This window comes from Castor canadensis, chromosome 15 (assembly GCF_047511655.1).
Source record: "Castor canadensis chromosome 15, mCasCan1.hap1v2, whole genome shotgun sequence".
Lineage (NCBI taxonomy): Eukaryota > Metazoa > Chordata > Mammalia > Rodentia > Castoridae > Castor > Castor canadensis.
Genome location: NC_133400.1, coordinates 83416381 through 83437634, shown reverse-complemented (window position 1 = coordinate 83437634; position 21254 = coordinate 83416381).

Below are 21254 nucleotides of genomic sequence, written 5' to 3'. Positions count from 1 at the left end.
GACTCAGGGTCAGAAGCCATTAATCTTCGGTGTGAGGGCCTGGGAACTGGCATTTGTGACTCATCACCCAGAGGTGGTGTTGAGCTCTTAACTGTATGGGCTGAATGTCAGCTAGGGTGCCTACGATCTAGGATTTAAGAAACCTGGGAAACACGTCTTTCTGACTGGGTGTCAGAAAACAGAACATCTGTTTGGTAAATTGTCAACTTCCAGTTCTTAAAAAAAAACCACCTGTCAACTTTTGTTGAGTCACACATAGAAGGTAGCTAGGACACGTGGGTGCCAGTAAAGGGACAGAAGTAATTCATTTTCTTATAGCTGATTATAGCTCCCTCAGCATAAGTAATGAGCGTGAATTATGAATTTACCCCAGGGACAACTTGCTAACAGTTAGAGTCAACTAGAAGCAGGATGGGCTGTCATGGAGTCTGAGTTGCTCATCGTAAGACTATTCTTGGTGGAGATGTAAATCAGTATCTTCTTTTGTGAAACGCCTATTAAAGCCTTCATTTAAAAACTGAATTGTTAGCTGTACATCTATAATCCCAACACTCTGGAGGCGGAGGCAGGAGGCCAGACTAGTCTACTTAGAGAGACCCTATCTCAAAAAACTGCCTTGGGAAAAGAGCTAGAGGCATGCCTCAAGTGGTGGAGTGCTTGCTTAACATGGGCAAGACCCTGGACTCAATCCCCAGTACCAAAGGGGAAAAATGCGGTTGTTTATCTTTTTACTTTGATTAGTAGCAGTACTTTATGTAATGTGGATATGAAATTTCTGTCAGATATGTGTATTGTAGATCTGTCCCAGACTGTAGCTGGCTTTTTAATTTCTTAATGACAACCTTTGAACAAAAGCACTTTAAATCTGATGTCAGATTTATTAATCTTTTCTTTTATGGTAAATATTTATTGTATCCTGTCTAAGAAATTTTTACCTACCTCAAAGTCACAAGGATGTTTCCTTATGTGTTCTTTTAGGGCTGTTTTAGTTTTGGCTTTTACTTGCAGGTCTAAGATCCATCTCAAATAAATTTTTAAGTGTGCCGTAAAGTAGGGGTCAAGGTACATTTTTCCCACATTAATATTGAGTAATTCCAGCATAATCTGTTGAAATGAATTTCCCCATTTACTCACCTGGGCACCTTTGTTGAAAATCAATTGACCACATTTTATACACTCCACACACATGTACACACACACACACACGCACACGCACACACATTTCGGTCCATTGATTTATTTGTCTCTTTGTCCACTACCGCACTGTAGCCCTACAGTAAGTCCTAAACTTGGGTAATGTAAATCTTCCAACCTGGTACTTCTTTTTTCAAGATCATTTTGGCTAAGTCTTCCTATTTTACAAGCAGCTTCCTAATTTTCTACAAAAATAGCAAGGAAGGATTTTTCACTGGGATCATGTATAATATATTGACCACTTTGGGAGAATTGACATTATAACAAACTGAGTCTTTTGACTCATAAATGTGGCCCATTTTAAAATTCTCAAGAAAGTTTGGCACTTTTAAATGTAGAGATTTTGTAATCTTTTCTGTACTTCTAAGTACTTCGTGGTTTTGATGCTATCGTAACAGTAAAATTTGATTGGCTGATAGAATATAGAAATACAATTGCTTTTTTAGGTGTACCCTATGATCTTGCTAAATTAACTTATTCATTGTAATGGATTTTTCCTTTTCTTTTTTTATTTGCCAAATTCCCTAGGGTTTTTTTTTTTGTAACATAACCAACTATACCATTAGTGAGTGATGACAATTTTACTTTTTTAAAGCTCTTTACTGTTATTTTTGTTGCAGAATAAATTTTATTTGTTCTCACCAAAAACTGTTGAACATATGTAGTAATGCATATGTTAATTAGCTCAATTTGGCCATTCTACAATACACACATCTTTCAAAAGACGTGCTCAATAAATACCCATCAACAAGCAAACAGAATTAAGGTGTATTAATTCAGAGTGAAGCATCACATTGAAGGGTGTATCCCTTTGCAAATGAATATATAAATGGTTAATTCTGATAACGTGAAAATATATGTAACTTCATTTTGTCAAGATATAATCCTGATGATTGAAAAGTGAAAAAACTTTTTTCTATATTCCATGATAGGAAGATCTTATAGGAATTTTAATAAATCAGCCTATGTGGGTTGTTTATTTAATTTATTCATTTGAGACAGGGTCTTTCTATGTAGCCCAGGTTGGTCTCAAACTTGTGATCCTCCTGCCTCAGCCCCCCCGCCCAAGCAATCAGTGCTTGGATTACAGAAGTGCCCTGCCATGCTTTGCTCTTTTTAAATAAAAACTTGTGTTTTGATGATTAGAACTGCTGATGCAAAAATTCATTTTTTTGTTACTGTACAGGCTAAAAAGTCTGGTGCCATGTTGAAGTGGTGAAAGCAAACATTCTTGCCTGGTTCTCAGTCTTAGAACCTGTTCAGTATCTCCACCTTAATTATAAGATTTTAATTGTGAGCAGAACTTGAGAAATGCTTTTCCTGCATGGACTGAAATGACCAAATGAGTGTTCTTACTTATTCTATTAAGCTGGCTTTCACATGTTAGAGCAATCTTGCATTCTTGGAATACACTCCCATAGGTTATGACATATCACCATAAATAGAGTTCACGTTGCTTTACTAATAAACTGTTCTTATTTGCATCTTTCTTCTTTAAGGATAGTTTTCTTTTAATTTGTTATGCCCTTCTCAGGTTTTCTGAGGTTAGTGCACACACACACACACACACACACACACACACATAGTGGATCGCACTTCTTTGGACAATACTTAGATTTCGTTATGTTGGTTGGTTGTTTTGCTTTGTTTGGGTGCTGTGTTGGAACCCAGGGCCTCAAGCATGCTGAGTCCCAGCCCTGGTGAGCAGGCTGTTCTGTGGGGAAGAGGACTGAGGGGTCAGCGTGATTTTCCACTGCAGCTTCCCTGTGTCCTCAGGTGAGAATCTCCTTAGCCACAAGAGTTCCTGTGTGGATGCAGACCCAGTGTTGGTGTTCCCAATAGGGGTTCAGGTTTGTCCCCTTCACCCCTAAAGAGTCCACTGCCTCAGTTTCTGTGACTTCTTAGTGGCCACCCAGTCTACAGAAGGGGCCAGGTTTGGCCAACTGGGCCTGAAATGCACAGCCTGTGATATGTTGGGACTGTACCAGGGCTTATGGTCTCATTTTCAGTTACAGAAAAATGAAGATATTTCCCTACCTAGAGGGACGATGGGGCATTTTCCCTTTGAAGCCAAATTCTGGGAAGCAATAGCAAACACGTGTGGAGTGAATAAAACAGTAAAACTGGTTAATGGTTGGAGTGAAGAGAGTTTGTTTGAGATGGTGTAAAACCACAGAACTTTGGTGAAATGGGATGCAGGCTTGTCCCGGAGACACAGAATGCACTCTGCGACATTCATTGATTTCCTAGGGATTCCGTCCTCAAGACCCTGTTTAGGAATTTTGTTACCTGGTAGGACACTGTTGTCACTATGTCACTCTTACTCAAGCCTCTGCTGTCACCAGCAAGACCTGTAAAAGCTGTTTTTTTGTACAGTCTCAGGGCTGAGCTCTTACCCAGGCCGTTAGCCATTGTTCACTTGGAATAATCCCACCTTCATAACCTCATATCTGAATTCCTATGGTTTTTTTTTTGGCAGTACTGGGAATGGAACCGAGGGTTTTGTACATGCTGAGCAAGTGCTCTTCCACTGAGTCAACCCTTATCTCCAAATTCCTACCAATCTAATTCGTGCTTCTTCTAAGAAGGTATCCTCACCTCTTCCGGCACACACAGCCCTCCTCCCACCACCATGCCTCTGCTCAGTCTCGTGGTCCCCCTCACCTGCCCTTCTCACATGGAACGGCCCATCTTTCATGATCCAGAACCTTCTCTGATGATGTCAAGTCACACTCGACTCAGTTTACCCAGGTCTCCCAGCACATGCAGGCTCTATCCTAGTGTGGTGACTAAACAGACACTGTCTCACATTGCATAGCTGGTTCGTTCCTTATGAGCAGGAGGCTGGAGGTTGGTCAACTTGGGATTCTTCGTAGGGCTGGCCCAGGTCTAGCTGCAGGATGTCACTGAAACCAGCAAAAGCCTCCTCTCTCCAGAGTGGCTCCAGATTTACCCAACAATGCCACCTTCAGCTACCCCAGTGTGTCCTGAGAGAAATGCTTGTTTCTAAAAGTTGAGCAGAGATGAGTCTAGAACTATAAGGCAATTAGAACAAATCCAGTAAGGAAACCTCAAAAATTGTGAGTGATCTACCAAGAGAAGATGCTGAAGAACAAAGTAACTAGAAGGAAATAATAGAGATTTAAAAGTCTGTGGAAGGGAGGAAGGGGAAAAGGAGGAGTTGTCTAATGGGTACAGAGGTTCAGTTTTGGGTATAGGTTACATAACAATGAAAATACACTTAACACTACTGTACTGTGCACTTAAAATGGTTAAGATGGTGCTGAGATTGGTAACTCATGCCTGTAATCTCAGCTACCTGGGTGGTGGAGATCTGGAGGATCGAGACTTCATCTCAACATCTTCACACCTGTGAACCCAGCCAAGTGGGCGGTGTAGGTAGGAGGATCACTATCTGAGGCCAGTCCTAGGTAAAAGGGAGAGCTCCTATCTGAAAAATAACTAAACCATATAAGGGCTGGTGACATGGCTCTAGTAATAGACTGTCTGCCTTGCAAGCTTCGGTTCAAGCTTCGATTCCACCAAAAATAAATAAATTAATTAATAAATAAGGTTAAGATGATAAATTTTATGTTACCATCACAATTGAAAGTCACAATTAAAAAGAAAAAAAACCCTGTGATGGGGCCATCCAATGTGAAATTGGGGGAAACAAAAGCCTGTGAAAGTTAGGGAGGAAAAATGAGGGGCACAGACCCTTCTGAAAAGTGAATCCATGAAAGTAAATAGGGGTACCAGAGGTACCTGGAGTCAGCACATACCTGGAGCAAGGGTGCACCTTTTGCTCACTGATATTCTCTTTTTTCTGGTTCCTTCTTGGGTTCATCACTTTGATCCATAGAACTTTCTAGAAGACTAGCTAACACTAAGATGGCCAGACGGGAGCCAGGGCACAGGTTATTCAGTTTGCTCCTTTTTCAGGGGACTGAGGGCTCTTGCTTTTCTCACTACAGTGGTCCAAGCACCTCAAATGGCCCAGAGCTCTCCATTCTGCATGTGCTAAGTCACTGGTTCAGGCCCAACGTTAATGGATGGAGGCAGAATTAATTCATTGATTAATACCTTGGGAGAGAGCCAGACCTTTGTTTATGCTAACTGTGCTTTGCACTGAGTTCTGCCAAAGAAACCAAAATCCCTGTGACATTGCCATCCCATTGAGATTAGGGCCACTAACTGGAAATAAGAGAAGCTTTCCTCTGCTTTTTTCTTCATCAGCGATGAAGAAAGATTTATTCAAAGCTGTCAGCCCTGAGTGTCTGATGAGACTTGGGTGTAGGTAATGATACTCACTATTGTAGTGGCTAACATTTTATACCCATTTGAATTCTATGAGCCCTTCCAGCTGAATCATTTTATGAGGTCTTGACAAAAACCACCTGAATTCAGTCCCATCACCCGCTGTGAAGTTTGGAGACAAGAACTTGCTTAAGAATTCACAGTTAGTATCTTGTTTCAAGTTTCAGAAGAAATGATGGAGTCAGGATTTGAACTCTGTGTTTTCAACTACTCAGGACAGGAGTGCATGGTGGTTATGAATGATCTAGTGAAACCCTGGTGAGTTCTGATTTCTTGTTTGACCTCATTAAACCACTTTGCTGTACGGTTCTCAGGAAACTTACAAGGTCATGTAAGCTACTAAACACAGTACAATGTGAATGTGGTTGAGATTGTAAGGATGGTGAGGTCATATTTTTATAATGCAGACAAACGTTCAGTCATTCTCTCAGAATACGAACCTGGTGGTCTCAGCCTGGGAAGTCGCACTACACTCCATGGCATCTCAATACTGAGAGGGTGTGCCAGTCAACTTTCTGTTATAGTAACAAAATACTTAAGATAATAAAAAGAGCTTTTGAAAGATTTATTTTGGCTCACAGTTTTGGAGGTTTTAGTCTGTGCTTGGTTGGCTCGGTTGCTTTTGGGCCTGTGGTAAGTCAGCACATCATGGTGGGAGTACATGGTAGAACAAAGTGCTCGTGAACACAAAGAGACCAGAGTCCCACAATCAACTTTGAGGGCATGTCTCTATTGACCTAACTTCCTCCCATAAGGCCCCACCTATTAAAGGTTCCACCACCTCCCAAAATGGCACCAAGCTGGAGACCCAGCCTTTAACACATGCACCTTTGGGAGACATTTCAGATGGAAATTACAGAGGAAGCCCTCCAGGTCCTATGGTGGGAGGCCAGGGAAGAAGGCAATGGGGATGGGCTCTGACCTGTGAAGTAACTCAGCTGAATGGGCTCAATAACAAGTAGCAGTTGGGCTTCCAGCTCATTCTGTTGATGGAGCTGGGCTATGAACACAAGATCCTCCCAAAGGGAGTTCTCTATTCTTCAGAGCAAGGAGTAGGCTTCAGGGACAAGGAGCAACAAGGCTGCTGATCTCCAGAGACCTGTCTCTTCCACTTCTGGGTATTCTCTCTCTCTTCAATACTGACCTCACAGGAAAGACAAAGGTGGATTTATTCCCCCTAAGCCTGATTTTTTGTGAGTGACCTGTGGGGTAGGTGGTATATGTAATGATTATGTACCTGTCTTCCATTTGTAATACATGTGTAATACATGCTTAGTATGACACACAAAGAGTCTTTCAATCTGTCATCACCTTACTTTTCGCTCTCATCTCTCACAATGTTGGCTGATACACATTTATATCTGGTTGCAGCAGGTGCTGGAGATTCCCCTAAAACCATGCTTTTCATCTTTGCTTTTTGCACTCATGTTTCCTTGCCTGGAATGTTCCACCCCAAGACCCCAGCTATAGAAGTCTCACCGACCTTCTTAGACCCACTCAGGAGGGGCCCACTTGCTATTATAGAATCTATCAAGATTTCACTGGGTTATATTTTCATTAGTCTCCCTGTTCCTAATCAGAAGCTCTGTGTCTGTTAACATCCTGGGGCACCTCCTATGCAGAGTATAGCTGTAAGGAGTTGATAATATGTAGCTTAGAGGTTCAAATGAAAGCTGCAGATTTGGGCTGTGGGATGCACATGATTTATCTCCCAAGTTTCCAAGCAGGATGTATCCTTTACTACATGTGAAGAAAGAAGTCATTAATTTACTTTTAGGAGAGGGGTCCTTGTAAATCTCATAATACAGTGCTCCTGTGCTGATGGATTTAAGATTAGACCACAGCTGTGGCTGCAGGAAGCAGAAAATGCCAGACTCCACCATGGTAGCCCACCACCTCCACCAATGCCTTCGTTAAGACATTTCTCATTCCTAAGGGACTAGTGTGAATTTCCTTTTGAAAGACTCAGATCTGTACAATCTTAAACTTGATCTCTGTCAGACTTCATTTAAGTGGTACTTGGTCTTCAGAAAAAGATATTGTTGAGTAGAAATACCACGAGGACACTTAGAGCTTTTTGAAGATAGAAATAGGACTAGCTCCTTGCAGTATTAAGAGGTTCTGTTGAAGAAACCTTTGAAAGGAAAGTCTCATCTAAGATACTCAGACATCTTTGAGGTCCATGGTTCACTCAAGGATGGGGAGAAGAGAATCTGTCCCAATATACTTGCTATGGTTTGGATGTGAAGTATCTCCACAAAATCTCCAAAGTTGAAGGCTTGGTCTTCAGCTGATGGATCCAATCATTGTGAGGTGACAGACCATAAAGGTTCTGACTTAATAAATGGGTTAGTCCATTGATGGATTCATAATCTGATAGTATTATTGGAGGAGATAGAAACCAGCCAGTGGGCCTGGTTGGAGGAAGTAGATCCCTGGGGGTTGTGCTTTTGAAGGGTACCTCTTTGCCTTCCCCTCTTCTTGTTTCTCTCTGCTTTCTGGCCACATGAGGTGAGCAACTCTATTCTACCATGCCTTCTGCCATGTTGTTCTGCCTCACCATGGCCCGGAAATAACAGATCCAAGTGACCATGGACTGAAACCATGAGCTAAAATAAATCTTTCTGCCTTTTAACTGATTTCTCTCAGGTATTTTCACAGCAACAAAAAACTCAGTCACACAATTGCTCTATTCCCCCTTTATTATAATTCTCCCCCCCACTTACAAAGAGAGCTGGTAAAACCCACCCATCAAAATAAATCATAGGATTACTTGTCCACTGCTGGCACCTAGGTTATAACAGGTGCTCAATAAGTTTAGAGTACAGAAGTGGACCAATGCTAACAACCAAACAAAATGCCCAGTGGATCCACTTGGGGAAATTGCTTTAAGGATCAAATCAATCATAAGGTTAAGCCAAATAAAACTGTTTGTTTTATCATGAAGACTAACCCAAGGGAGCCAGGCACTGGTGGCTCATTCCTATAATCCTAGCTACTTAGGAGGCAGAGATCAGGAGGATTGCTGTTTGAAGTCAGCCTTGGCAAAATGAAAGTGAGACTATATCTTGAAAATACCCAACACAAAGGAGGACTGCCAGAGTGGCTCAAGTGGTAGAGTGTCTGTCTAGTAACTATGAGGTCCTGGGCCCTGAATTCAAACCCCAGTACCACACACGCACACAAAAGACTAAACTAAGGGAGACTTTGTTAAGGCATGCATTATTTTACTGTACTCATTGGAATAGTTTTGGTCCTAAGTTCAGATTTAGATCCTTGAGGACAAGGATCACACCTTATTTTTCCCTTCCTCATAAACACCTGATGATGATATGGAGAACAGATGTAATATAGTGAACTTCAGATGGTGAATATTTAAATCAAAGTTTCCTTGATAAAGTATTTTCTCCATTAATTATATTACTACAAAGTACACAGAGTATTTTTCCAACAGAAATGATACAAGCTGGGCATGGTGGTACATACCTGTAATCCCAGCACTTGGAAACTGAGTCAGGAGGATTGAGTGAGTCCAGTTTGGGCTATATGGTAAATTCTAGACCGGCCTGGGCATCCTATCAAGATCTTGTCTCAAAAGTTAAAGAAAGTTCCTAAGCTGGAAAAAGCTAAAAATTCCTAAGTGAATTGGGTACATACATAGTTGGTCAGCTTACTGTTCCTGAAAGACAAAAAAAAAAAAAGCACCTTTGTTAGTAGTAGACAAAGAAAAAAAGTAGACAAAGTGCACTGAGTGCACTTATGCTGCAAAAGCAATTGTAGTTTTTGTAAAGTGCACCTAAGGAAGAGAATTTCTTATTTAAAAAAGAAAAATTCATGCAAGAGGTAGATTTCATTGTCCACCATATGGTAATCTGCCTGAAGAAAAGCTCCAGGTTGTGAGGGGGAGGGAGTTTGGGGAGGTGCCAGGGCGCTCTCCTGACAAATGTTCTTATAGTATTAAGTAGGGAAAAGTTTCCTGACTTTTATTTGATTTTCAAGGATTTAAAGATGTTTTCTTTGCAACCATGGCTATGAACAAAACTGGAAACTATGAAAAAGCAAATGGAACCAGGAGAAAAGCAATAATATATCCATTGAGAGCAAAATAATACGGCCATTTGTCAAAAGCTGAATATCCTTATCTCTTGCTTTGTGACTTCAGTTCCCAAAATGAAGCCTTGGGCTTTGGGGAAACCAAGTAAGGAGGCACTGTCTGTCTTTGTGCAGAGCTTTGACTCAAACCAACTTAGCTGAGTCATTCTGTCCAGTGAAGTAGATTCCACCTTTGTCATCTGTCACAGAGTAAACATGCTTCAAGTAAATCACAATGTTTTCATCCAGTACTTTCTTCCTAACACCCTTTGTAGTAGGCCCTGGTAGATGTCTAAAAAGTATTTGCTCACTTAGGTGGTAGACCAGATGTCCCATGTGAGACTGAAAGGCTAGGGTTTCTATTTTTATGACTTTTTGGTCTTCAATCACTCAGCTATTACTGCATTTAGTCCTCCATAGATCTGGTGGTCCTTTTTCTTTATCCTCTTTCTCTTTGTTGACCTAGAATGAAGTTTTCTAGTTAATTTCAAACCTCCTATTCGAAGGCTGAGGTTGATCCTTCTATGTCCCCTACAGATAATGGGACTTTTCTTTCACCCCAGGCAGTGGTGCCCATCCCTCCACCTTATTCTTCTTCTCTACAAAGAATTTTCCAGAACTGCTGGCTTAAAGGTCCTGGTGAATGCTTGCGGGCAGCCCTTTGTTCCTCTCTCTTCCCAGTTGTTCAACATTTACCAGGGTTTTTCTTTGCCTCTTAGTAGAGCAATAATTGGTGATGAGTCCCCTGATGGTGGATCCCCAGGTGCAGTGAGCTCCCTCCTTTCTGAACTGCCTTCATAGATAGAAGCAGTCACTAATTTTCACGAACATTAGAAATACAGGTGACACTTTCCCAGTCTGTACCACACAGCTTAGTCCACCTGTGCTCTCTGCTCCTGATATTGGACACAGAGCTTGGGTAGCAGTGTGCAGAGTGTTCTAGTAAAGAAGAGGCATAACGTAGGTCCCTTTGCAGGAGGCTGCCTCACTGCTCGAGGAACTGGGATTTCTTGAGGTCCTCGGAGGTCCAGATTTTCAGCCTTGTGCTCTTGTGGCAGGTAAGCGTTGTTGGTGTTTTGCTTAACGTGGAATTTACAAACAGACATCTGCTTACAAAGAGAACTCGGGTTTTCTGAGCATGGAACCTGCAGAAAGGCAAGTGAAGGGATGGATGTGATGGTAGAAAGGGAACAAGACCCGAGGCATTAACTGAACGCCTTTGCCTTCTGGGTCCTGGCTTCCTCCTGAGCCCACTGGAGGTGGCAGTGATCACAAGAATAGATCTGAAGAGCTTTGTTAGCAGGAGCAGGGAGAGGCAAACTCATAGCACCATGCTGGGACCACTGTATGTGCTCAATTAACAGCTAGCTGACTGACTAGTTCCCAAGCCCTTCTCCTTCACCACAGGGTGCTTGTGAAGTTCCTGACTCTTCTTGGATGCCCGACTTTCCTGCCTCAGTCAGCAGAGGCTCCTACTCTGTGCCCTTATAGCCCTTACAACACAGATAGCAGCAGTAATTTATGGAGCACCTGTTCATGCCGGCACTATCTCAATGCTTCATTTGCATCAACTCACTTAATCTTTGCAGCTATGGGAGATAGGAGCATATGACCAATTTGCAAATGAGGAAACTGAGGCACAGGAGGCTTTACTTTGCTGCCCAGCTTCTACAATGGTAGACAGCAACAGCAGGTCTACCTGATCCTGCTGGTCTCAGAATCAGGGATTCTGGGTGAGCTACAGCGTTGACTATGGAGTCTTTGTGGACCTAATCAGAAAATCCCAAACACTTCTTTGTGATATCTTTTCTCTCCAACTTTTTATTAGCATATAGTAATTGTACAAAGGGGTTCATTGTGATACTTCCAGACACGTATATAATGTTTTTTGATTAAGTTCACCCCCTCTATTACTCTTTGATAGTTCCCCCTGTTTAGTTGTTGGTGGGTTTCACTGTGCTATTTCATACATACATATAATGTAGTTCCATTGTATTCACCTCCTCCCCAAATCAGGAAATCGTGTACTGAATTCCAAAGCCAAAGCCTCTGAGAACTGTAGAGCGAACAATGGTCCCTCCTTCAGCAGCACTGCTGGCATTTGGGTGGGGTAGTGTTCCTGAATGTTATCTGTTGGAGCTGAGCTGAGTTACAAGGTGGTCCCCCTGCCATCCTACCACAGGGCTACCACTCAAATGCTCACTCCCCGCACATCCAGGGGCTCGTTCTTCTACGTCAGTGGCTCTGGCAGTCTTCCAGCAATTTCTTTATGCTTTGGATGCTCCACCTGGACAGGCCTAGTTCTCAGAGGCTCCCTACACAACTCTCCAGAGACAGCTGTGCTGTTTCAAGAGCCACTCCCACGTGGGAGGTCTGATTTATGGCATGGGTCTTTGGATCATCAACTATTTTAACTATTACTTGTCACTTGTGTGGAAGCATGTTCTGTGCCCCCTTCTTAGGTTAGCATCAGGGAGATGGAAGAGACTTATCATCCTCCCTGTCTCTTTTTCATAGAGGGATTGAGCTTAGCACTTCCTTGTAAGGAATTCTTGTAAGGAATCCTTGCTGCAGCTGCTAACAGCTATTATTTTTTGTATCTGCTGTATGTGCTGGGCAGCTTGTCCAGCTTTTAACACAGATTCTCACAATTTCACAGATGAGGAAACTAAGGCTCAGAGGATTGACTGACACCATAGGTAGAGCTGGTAGGAAACACCAAAGCCTGTTTCCTATCTACCAGGCTCTCCAGCCTGCAGCTGCCTGTGGTTGTTTGTAGGGATGAAGGGGACACTCATGGGTGAATTCAAATACCAGGTGACTTGTAAAACCTCCCCCTTGCTTCTGTAGTCTGTTACTGATGGGAGCTACTTGGTTGATTTGGGCTGATATTGACATTAATTTTCATATGCAAGAATGAATATAGAATTTTTAAACCTGTTGAAATTACCATAAGAAGAGGACTAAGGTAGAAAGGAGAAAAATGGAGGGAATGAACCAATTCGGGATACAGTACATATATACATGGAAATATCATAATGAAACTCTCTGTATAGATATCTTAAAAATGTCTTTTTTCAAAAATGGAGGACAGGAAGGTAAAACAGATCCTGTCTCGGGGTACCAGTGGGAGGGGGAAGGGTATAAGGAAAGGGTTCAGGAGGGTGAATATGTTGGAAATACTATGTACACATGTATGGAAAATGGAAAAATGGACCTGTTGAAACTATTCGAAGAATGGAGGAGAGGGAGGTAAAGGAGAATGGTGGAGGGGGTGAATTCAATTCTAATATATTGTAAAAACTTTTGTAAATGACACAATGTACCTCTAGTCAACAATAATACAATAATAAAAATAATTTAAAAATAACCAAACAAAATGAACTGGAGGTGTGGCTCAAGTGGTAGAGTACTGCTTTGCAAGCACGAAGTCCTGAGTTCAAAATCCAGTCCCATCGGAAAAAAAAAAAAAGATAAAAACCAGCCTCCTCAAACTGACAAAATGGTGGCTCTACAAGTGGGTAACCAAAGGTTGGTTATGTGGGCCAGTTCTAGGGTAAATGATGAAGTGACAGATTTCAATCTACAATGCAGTTTCATCAAGTTCAGATACTTCCTGTTTAGACTTCACAGTGACCCAGCAGCAGCTGAGTTAAAGTCTTCCTGTATTTACTTAAAGGTTGCATAAATGAGTAAGAAACACAAGAACTGTTTCAGATACAGCGGTTTTGCTAAGTGTGGCGTGCTCACACACATTTCATTCCTGACAGTGATAAGTCTTAAGTGGATATCTTATTCCCAGTTTATCAAAATGGCCCCACAGAGGCCTCCATCAGACAGCCTTCTGGTAGCCATGGTTCCTCATCTTCCTTTCTGTTGCTGGGGTGAAAATTGTCTCTGATTTTGATTAGCCTTCCTTCAGACTTAACGAGGTTTGACTTGTCTCTGAGGTTTTTCCTCACTAAACCCACAATACCTTAGTAATTGCAGGCGTGCAATGGTGTGGAACGCATATGAATCGTGTGTACAGAACAGTGGGGGCATCACCGTGAACAAAGGAGAAAACTCAACTAATTGTTTTTTTTGTGGCAGTACTGAAGATTGAACTCATGCTTGCTAGGCAAGTGCTTTACCACTTCAGCCAAGCCCCCAGCCCTTCCTGCTTTAGTATATTTTCAAATAGGGTCTCGTGTTCTTACCAAGGCTAGCTTCAGACCACGATCCTCCTACTTCTACTTCCCAAGTAGCTGGGATTATAGATGCACACCACCCCGCTGGCTTGTTTTTGAGACACAGTTTCTTTAATCTTTGCCCAAGCTGGCCTTAAACCATGATCCTCCTATTTCTGCCTCCTGAGTACTGGGGATTACAGGTGTGTACCAACACTGCCAGCCTGCCAACTCATTGCTCTAAAGGGTTGGTCCTCCCACTCAGGACTCCCTTTTTTCCTCGTAGTCATTTTTGGAAAAGACCAGCTTCTTGCAATTTTAGGGCTTGGAGGAAACTTGGATTTAGCTAACTTCTTCTTTCCAGACAGTCCTGCGGAACATCACTTTCCTTAAGCATACAATCCAAAGAAATATGAACAAAATCAGATGCCATTGGTTCCTCCTCCTGAAGCAGCTTGCTCACTGTACATAAGTTTTTATACATTATTTTGGCCTATTCAAGATAGATGGATGGATGAATAGCTAGATAGTAGGTAGGTAGGTAGGCAGGTAGACCAACAAAAAGAACCATGTATATGTTCAAGTCATGTAAGCATTTCTAAACTTCCAGGATTATGGATTTAACTGATATTGACTATTTAGCTAGTGCACTGGTCTAGGTTGTATTTCACATGCCTTCATTCATTCATCATTCATTCATTCATTAACAAGCACATACTGCTGAGCCTCATGCCCTCCATTGAGGGTAGAACAATAACCAAAGTGCAGGCCACATCTTTCAAGAGCACCTAGCATGCTCAGCAAGTCAGGAGGCAAATTGACCTGGGCGCTCTGAGTTAGTTTCTAGTGATGACGATGGTTGTACCGATCCACAGCTTGTGAACTGGGGTGCTCACTTCCCAAGGCTGGTGAGTGGGTTGTAAGGAAGCCCCCTAGTGTGTCAGGGGATCTGTGAGCCAGGCCTCACTGGCACCATGTTCTGATAGTGAGGCTGGTTGAACCCAGCTGTCATGTGACTTGTGATGGTGGCAAATGCTCCAAGTCATGTTGATTGCAAAGTTTGATTCTTGGATGGAGCAGTCTTGCTCAGTCCTCAACAGCTGATCCCAAACTGTGGGTGCTGTTGTAGGTGGTTAGTACCTGTCACTACAGCCCCAGTATACGAAGTTCAATGTAGAGTCCGTGGTTCACGTGTAACTAAAGCCCAGGAGAAGTAGGCTCCACCTCTGTGGGTTCTCTGCTCATTCTGAAAGTTTTCTAGTTACAAAAATAAAAACTCATACAACCCTGGGTTTGGCTTCCTTTATGTGTTCAGGTTTCCCTGAGGTTAGCACACCCATTCTCAATTTAAAAAAATAAATGAAGTACGCTTATGTTTAGATTTACTAGTATTTTGTTTGGATTTTTTTCAACTCAGTAACCAGGCCATCCTAATTTTTTTTATTTTTTTCCCCACCACAGAATTGCAAGAGTCTTTCTTAGGTTTGGTCCAAACATCTGCTGCTCACAACATTTGTCTTTTATGTGAGTAAAGCTGGGAGAAAAGAAATGAGAGAAGTGGGTGTTTTCTTGTCACGGGAAATTATTTATAAACCACACGAAAGCCCCCGAAAAAGTGAAAGTTCTATGTGGCAGCTCCCCTTACCTGTGAGAGATATGTTCTAGACCCCCAGTGGATGACTTTTAATCAAGATTTTAAAAGGTACTTACCCTAAGGTACATGTGCAAGAAGCATGCCTACCACTACCAATTTTTACTAAATTGGTAAAATCTTTTTTGAACACAATTTGTCAACATATAGCAAGCCCGAAAGTATTTATAGCCTTCACGCTAATAAATTCATATCATGAGTTAGTGATGGCAGGCCCACATTTATATACTGGGACATTCACTGAAAAATTATTTACAATGATAAAAATCGTAAGCAACGTAAACATTCAACGCAGAGCAATCATAATTTCACAATATAACAAGAAAATGAAATATTACATTGCTAGTCATCATCTGACCTCACAGAAGACATGTGACATGACTAGTATGATACAGTGCTAAGTGAGACTAGACATGCTTAAAAATAAAGCAGAAGGAAAACGTGCCAAAATGTTAACAGTGCTTGTCTCTGATCAATAGGATTGCCGGTGAATTTTACTCTCTTCCAGATTTTTCTGTGTTGGTGGTATTAGGGTTTGAACTCAGGGCCTCATGCTTGCTGTACCACTTGAGCCACTCCACCAGCCCTCTCTTTCAGATTTTCTATAATAATCCCATATTGTATAATGCTTGTAATTGTGCAAGAATTGTGGGAATAAGTAGCAATGTTTGTTTTCAGTAAACTATGGGTACTGTGCACATGCAATTTTATTACATCTTTTGTTCCTTATTACTGAATTGGACAATCCAAATGTCTTTTGTTATTGTTTTTCTGTTTTTGTTTTTGGTGGGACTGGGATTTGAATTCAGGGCTTTGCACTTGCAAAGCAGGTGCTCTAGTGCTTGAGCCACACCTCCAGTCCATTTCGCCCTGGTTATTTTGGAAATGGAGTCTTGAGAACTATTTGCCTGGGCTGGCCTCCAACCATGATCCTCCTGACCTCTGCCTCCTGAGTAGCTAGGATTATAGGCATGAACCATCAGTGTCTGGCTTATTTCTTGTTTTTTGAGACAGGGTCAAACAATATAGCTTGGGCTGGCTTAGAACTCACTACTGTAGTTAAGGCTACTTTCAAACACATGATCCTCCTACCTCAGTCTCCCAAGAGCTGGGATTACAGGCATGAACTTCCACATGTAGCTCCCCAAAGTCTTAAATCTGGAATTCAAGTTACTTGGAGATTGGCTACCTGCTTCTTTTCCTATTTCTCTTGGCTCCCCAGTGCAGCCTCTGGTTCTTCTTGGCTCTCTCACCTCGCTCAGGTCTCCTTCTACACCTCCAATTTCCTCAGTACTGCTCCCCAACCATCCAGGCCCCACTGGAAGTCCTCTCTACTTTGGCACCATCTGCCCTGTCCAGCCTCTCAATGCCCACAAACCTTTGCAATCTCCCTCTGTTACCTAGCTTTCTCTGTGGGCATCTGTGTCGGCAGACAGATCGTCACCCCCACAGCAGCCACCCTGTGAAGTCTAATTCAATGTTAGGACACAGGAGGTGCTCAATAAGTATTACAGCTCATCTCATTCCCAACCTGGTTGTGGCAATGTTGCCCACCATGCATTGGGGAAAACTATTATTTTTTTTGGCATGTCTCCTTTACTATTCAAAGCAGAGCCATTTAGAGACTGATGGGCCAGACCAGGGTGGCTGTGGTAGAAATCTCAGTGAGCTCTGTGGGTGTCCCCTGGCAGAATAGACATTAGGCTGCAGTCTAGCAAGCACTTATCTCCCCCTTCCTTTTTGATGCTTTTTGTACATCTCATGCTAGAAAGGAATCACTTGGAACACCAACTCTAGGCAGCTACTGGGACTTTTATTTTTTATTTTTTGCACTGGGCAAGTGCTGTACCACCGAGCCACATCCTCAGCTCTTGTCTACCTTTTTTAACCTAGCAGAGAAGCTGTAAAGCATATGGACTTCTCTTTATTACCTTCTAAATGAAATGAAATCAGGCTGGAGGCATCGCTCAAGTGGTTGAGTGCTTGCTTAGCAAACACGAGGCTCTGGTTTACCCCCAGTACTGCAAAAAATAAGGAAGTAAATAAACAATAAGTAAGTAAATGAAATGAAATCAGTCTTCATTTTCATTACTAGAGTTTAAAGTTGGATACGGTTTCCTAACCAGGACAGGGCCCAGGTGCATTTAAAGTGCAGCTGGAAAGCAGGCATAGGAATCATGGCAGGGGTTGGTGGCCACAGGTATAAGCAAAAGGTCACAGACTCAGCTGCCTGTGTGTCAGTAGATTAATCAGGAAGGTGCACAATGGGATATTCTGGGACCCTCACTTGTGCAGGCCCATGGAGGGACTTGGTGATTTTATATTTGTAATGTCAGTTTATTTTTCTTAGAGAAGTCATTCCAAATTACACTAGCTTCAGGCCTCCCAAACCTGGCTCTACCTCTGGTGCCCTGTGTGGCCTGGCCTCAGCCAGAGCTCTAAGTGATGACAGCTAATCAGAAGTGTTGCTGAAGCTTCTAATTCTCCCAGAGCATCAGGAATCCAGATTTTTATCTGAAATCTGCATTTTACCTGTGAACTTAAAACACCCTCCATAGCCTCACTGAGCCCTTGGATTGTCAGTCTGGAATTTCAGCTGACTGCGGTTTCTGGAGGAATCACGGAATGGCCCAACATTAGACTAGATGGGCCATGGCAAGACCTGTCCCCATCCTGCCCTGCCTGTGAGGAACAGGTGTGGGTAGCTCTATGCCAGTGAGCTTTGATCTTTTCCATGGCTGGAGCAACAGCAAGACATTCTCTAAATATCTGCCACTGGTCACAGGACAGAGCTGCTCAAAGGTGTGGACAGACAAATCGGTGTGAGTTCGTTCTCACAAGAGGCAAAGCCAAGCACGTCACGTGGCCATCAGAAGACCATGTGAAGAAAGGTGTCACTTCCTTTTCCCAGGCACTAATGAGCCTTGAAGGTGACTACTGTGCCTTCCTCTGTAGGGCTGCGGCCAGTGAGCTCAGGAAAGCTTCACGTCACCTCCCCGAGCCCCCAGGATCCTATGGAAGCCGAAGGTGACATTACCTAGCTACAGGTGCTCCACAACGTGAATGCTCTGTACAGAATATTGGGGCTCTTCTAAGTTCCTTGGGAGACCGAGGACAACCTGACATGGGGATGTAAGCTGGATTTTGAGGCAGAATGTGGCTGGAGGCGCTGGAGGAGAGACAGAGAGAAAGAGAGGAGCAAGAAGGCCAAGGGGAACGAAGGTTGCAAGTGACAGCCTGTGGGGTCCTTTGCTGTCAGCTCAGATTGGCCACAAAGCTGCTTTGAGTGGCTGCCTTATGCGTGCTAATTAGCTTGTTGGCTGATGCTTTGTACAGAGTGGCTTTTGTGGCTGCTGCTTGGCTCTTCAGTAGCTACCAGGATCTGTCATGGGGACCAGTCCTGGGAAGCATGGGGCCAGAGCCAGCTTCTAACAGGGGCAGAGCAAGGAGTGGGGAGCAGGGAGGACAGGGGTCAGGGGAAGCACGGAGCATTTGATTCTGCTGCGGATGTAAGGGAGCTGAGTCCTTGTTCATGGGTTCTCCAGGGAAGGGGCCCTCAGAATCACCTGGGGCTGTTTGGAACTACACCTCTACAAACCTCTACAAATGTCCCTATCTCACTCACGTGTCCATTACCCCATTGGGTGACTCCATTCTAACCCCTTTATCAACTGAGGCCAGGTCCCCCAAGAGTGAGTGCCTGGTCTCCAGTGCACAGGCAGACGGCGGCAGGACTGAGTCCTGAACACCTCATCTAAAACCTGGCATCCTCACTTGCACCCTAGTGCCCCCCACCTGTGTCCTCTTCCTCTCTGAGCAGGGCAGGACTTCCCTAACTCATATGACCTAGCACATGCTAGGAACATATTCTACCACTGAGCTACACCCCCAGACCAAAAAAAATTCAATAGTTTTAGAACCTACTGCAGATAATGTGTAGTGAGAGATGATTAAAGAACTGAAACGAAGAGCTTTTCTGTTTCCTGGGGAGTTAGACTGTGACCTGTTCATCTGAAACCTTCCTGGTAGTCAGGAGTCCTGATACAATTGCCTTGCTTTGTCTTCCAGTTTACTCACTAACACATTACTGCATGAATTCCTGCTATTACCCAGGTCCTGGTTCAGATGCCTGGCAAGTCTGATGAGTGAGATGCAGTCCCCGGGGTTGGAACATACATAAAAAATCATGCAAAAACAAATATCCCCTCCCTTCCCATTACCCCTCCCAACCTGGAATCCTATTTTATCTCAGCGTGTGCGGGATCATCTGATCACATGCCTGATGAGCCACTGAGAGAAAAGTGAAGGATTTTTATTGTCCTCATCTCCGCCTTCGACTTTTGTTTTTATATGACTTAAAAATCCACTTGTCTTGGCCTACTGGTCTAGATTTACCTGTGCACTCATTTATCTTTGGATTACTAAGTAGTTGTAGCATTTAGATATGTTACAGAGACAATGGTGTTTCTGTTCGTGTAAAAGAAGGAATTGTTTTACACTTGACAATTGATGCAGAGCAGGGCAAGAGGAATAACAGAGAGAGCCATGCTCAGGCCTCAGTGGGAGACGGGCCTGGAGGAAGTAGAAAGGAAGCCATGCTTGGACTCAGAGGATCTTCTCTTTGAGGGACTGGGTATGTAGCTCAGAGTTAGAGTGCTTACCTAGAATTTCTGTGGTTCTGAGTTCAATCCCCAGCACCATAAATATACCGATAACCTCTTTTTGCTTTTGTGTGTTGATAGTTTTCACATCGTATCTAGGTGGTCTTCGAAGAACTCGTGTTGCTTGGGATTTGTTGGATTCTTAAAATTGTGAGCTCATGTCTGCCACCAATTTTGGAGAACTCTTGGGTATATTATCTCTTTGACTTTGGACAACTCTCTCCTTGTAGATGTCAATTAAACACATGTTCTTTTTTTTAAATATATTTAGACTGGATTCTGGGTAGTTTTTGTGAACTCATCTTCCAGTTTAGTAATTCTTATTTCAGTTGTGATAATCTGTTGCTCAATAAGTCATTAAGTTTTAAATTTCAATGATTGTATTTCTCAGTTTGAGAATTTCTATTTGGCTCTTTCAAAAATGTTTTATGTCATTTTTCTATAGCTTTCAGTTCTCTGTCAAAAATTTCAAGTGTGGCTTTTATGTTTCTGAATATACTAAGTATAGCATTTTTGTTGTCTGAAACTAAGAATTCCCCTTTTAAAGTCTTCACGAGTCTGTTTCCACTTGTATTATTCTTTTCTTCTTTGCTATAATGAAATACCTGAGGCAGGTGAATTTATAAACAAAGGAAGTTTATTTGGCTCATAGTTCTCCAAGGTTGAAGAGCCTCACCTGGTGATCGTCTCCTTGCTGGTAGATTCCATAGTACAGGGAACCACATGGTAAGATACAGGGAGCTCCATGTGTGTGTCTTCTGGCCTCTCTTCCTATAGAGCCATGAGAATTTGATTGTGGGGGCTCCACAATCTAGTCTTATCTAGTCTTAATCACCTCTCAATGGCTGCATCTCTAAACACCTTAGTCCAGTTAGATTAAGTCTACATCCTCTGAATACCCCGCAATGGGGGTTAAATTTCAACACATAAACCCCAAAGGACCCACTCAAGCCATATCAAAACCATAGCCCCACCACTGGCTGTTCCTGCTGTCCTTGTTCACGTCATCCTATTTCAGGTGTTACACACATGTGACATTCATGTCTGTGTGTGAATAGTTGTGGCTTCTTCTGCCTGGGAGCTTTCCACTGTGTCTGTAATAGATACCAGTTGGAATCACCTTAATCCAAGTTCAAAGCTTGACATTCCTTGGATTGCCCAACATTCAGA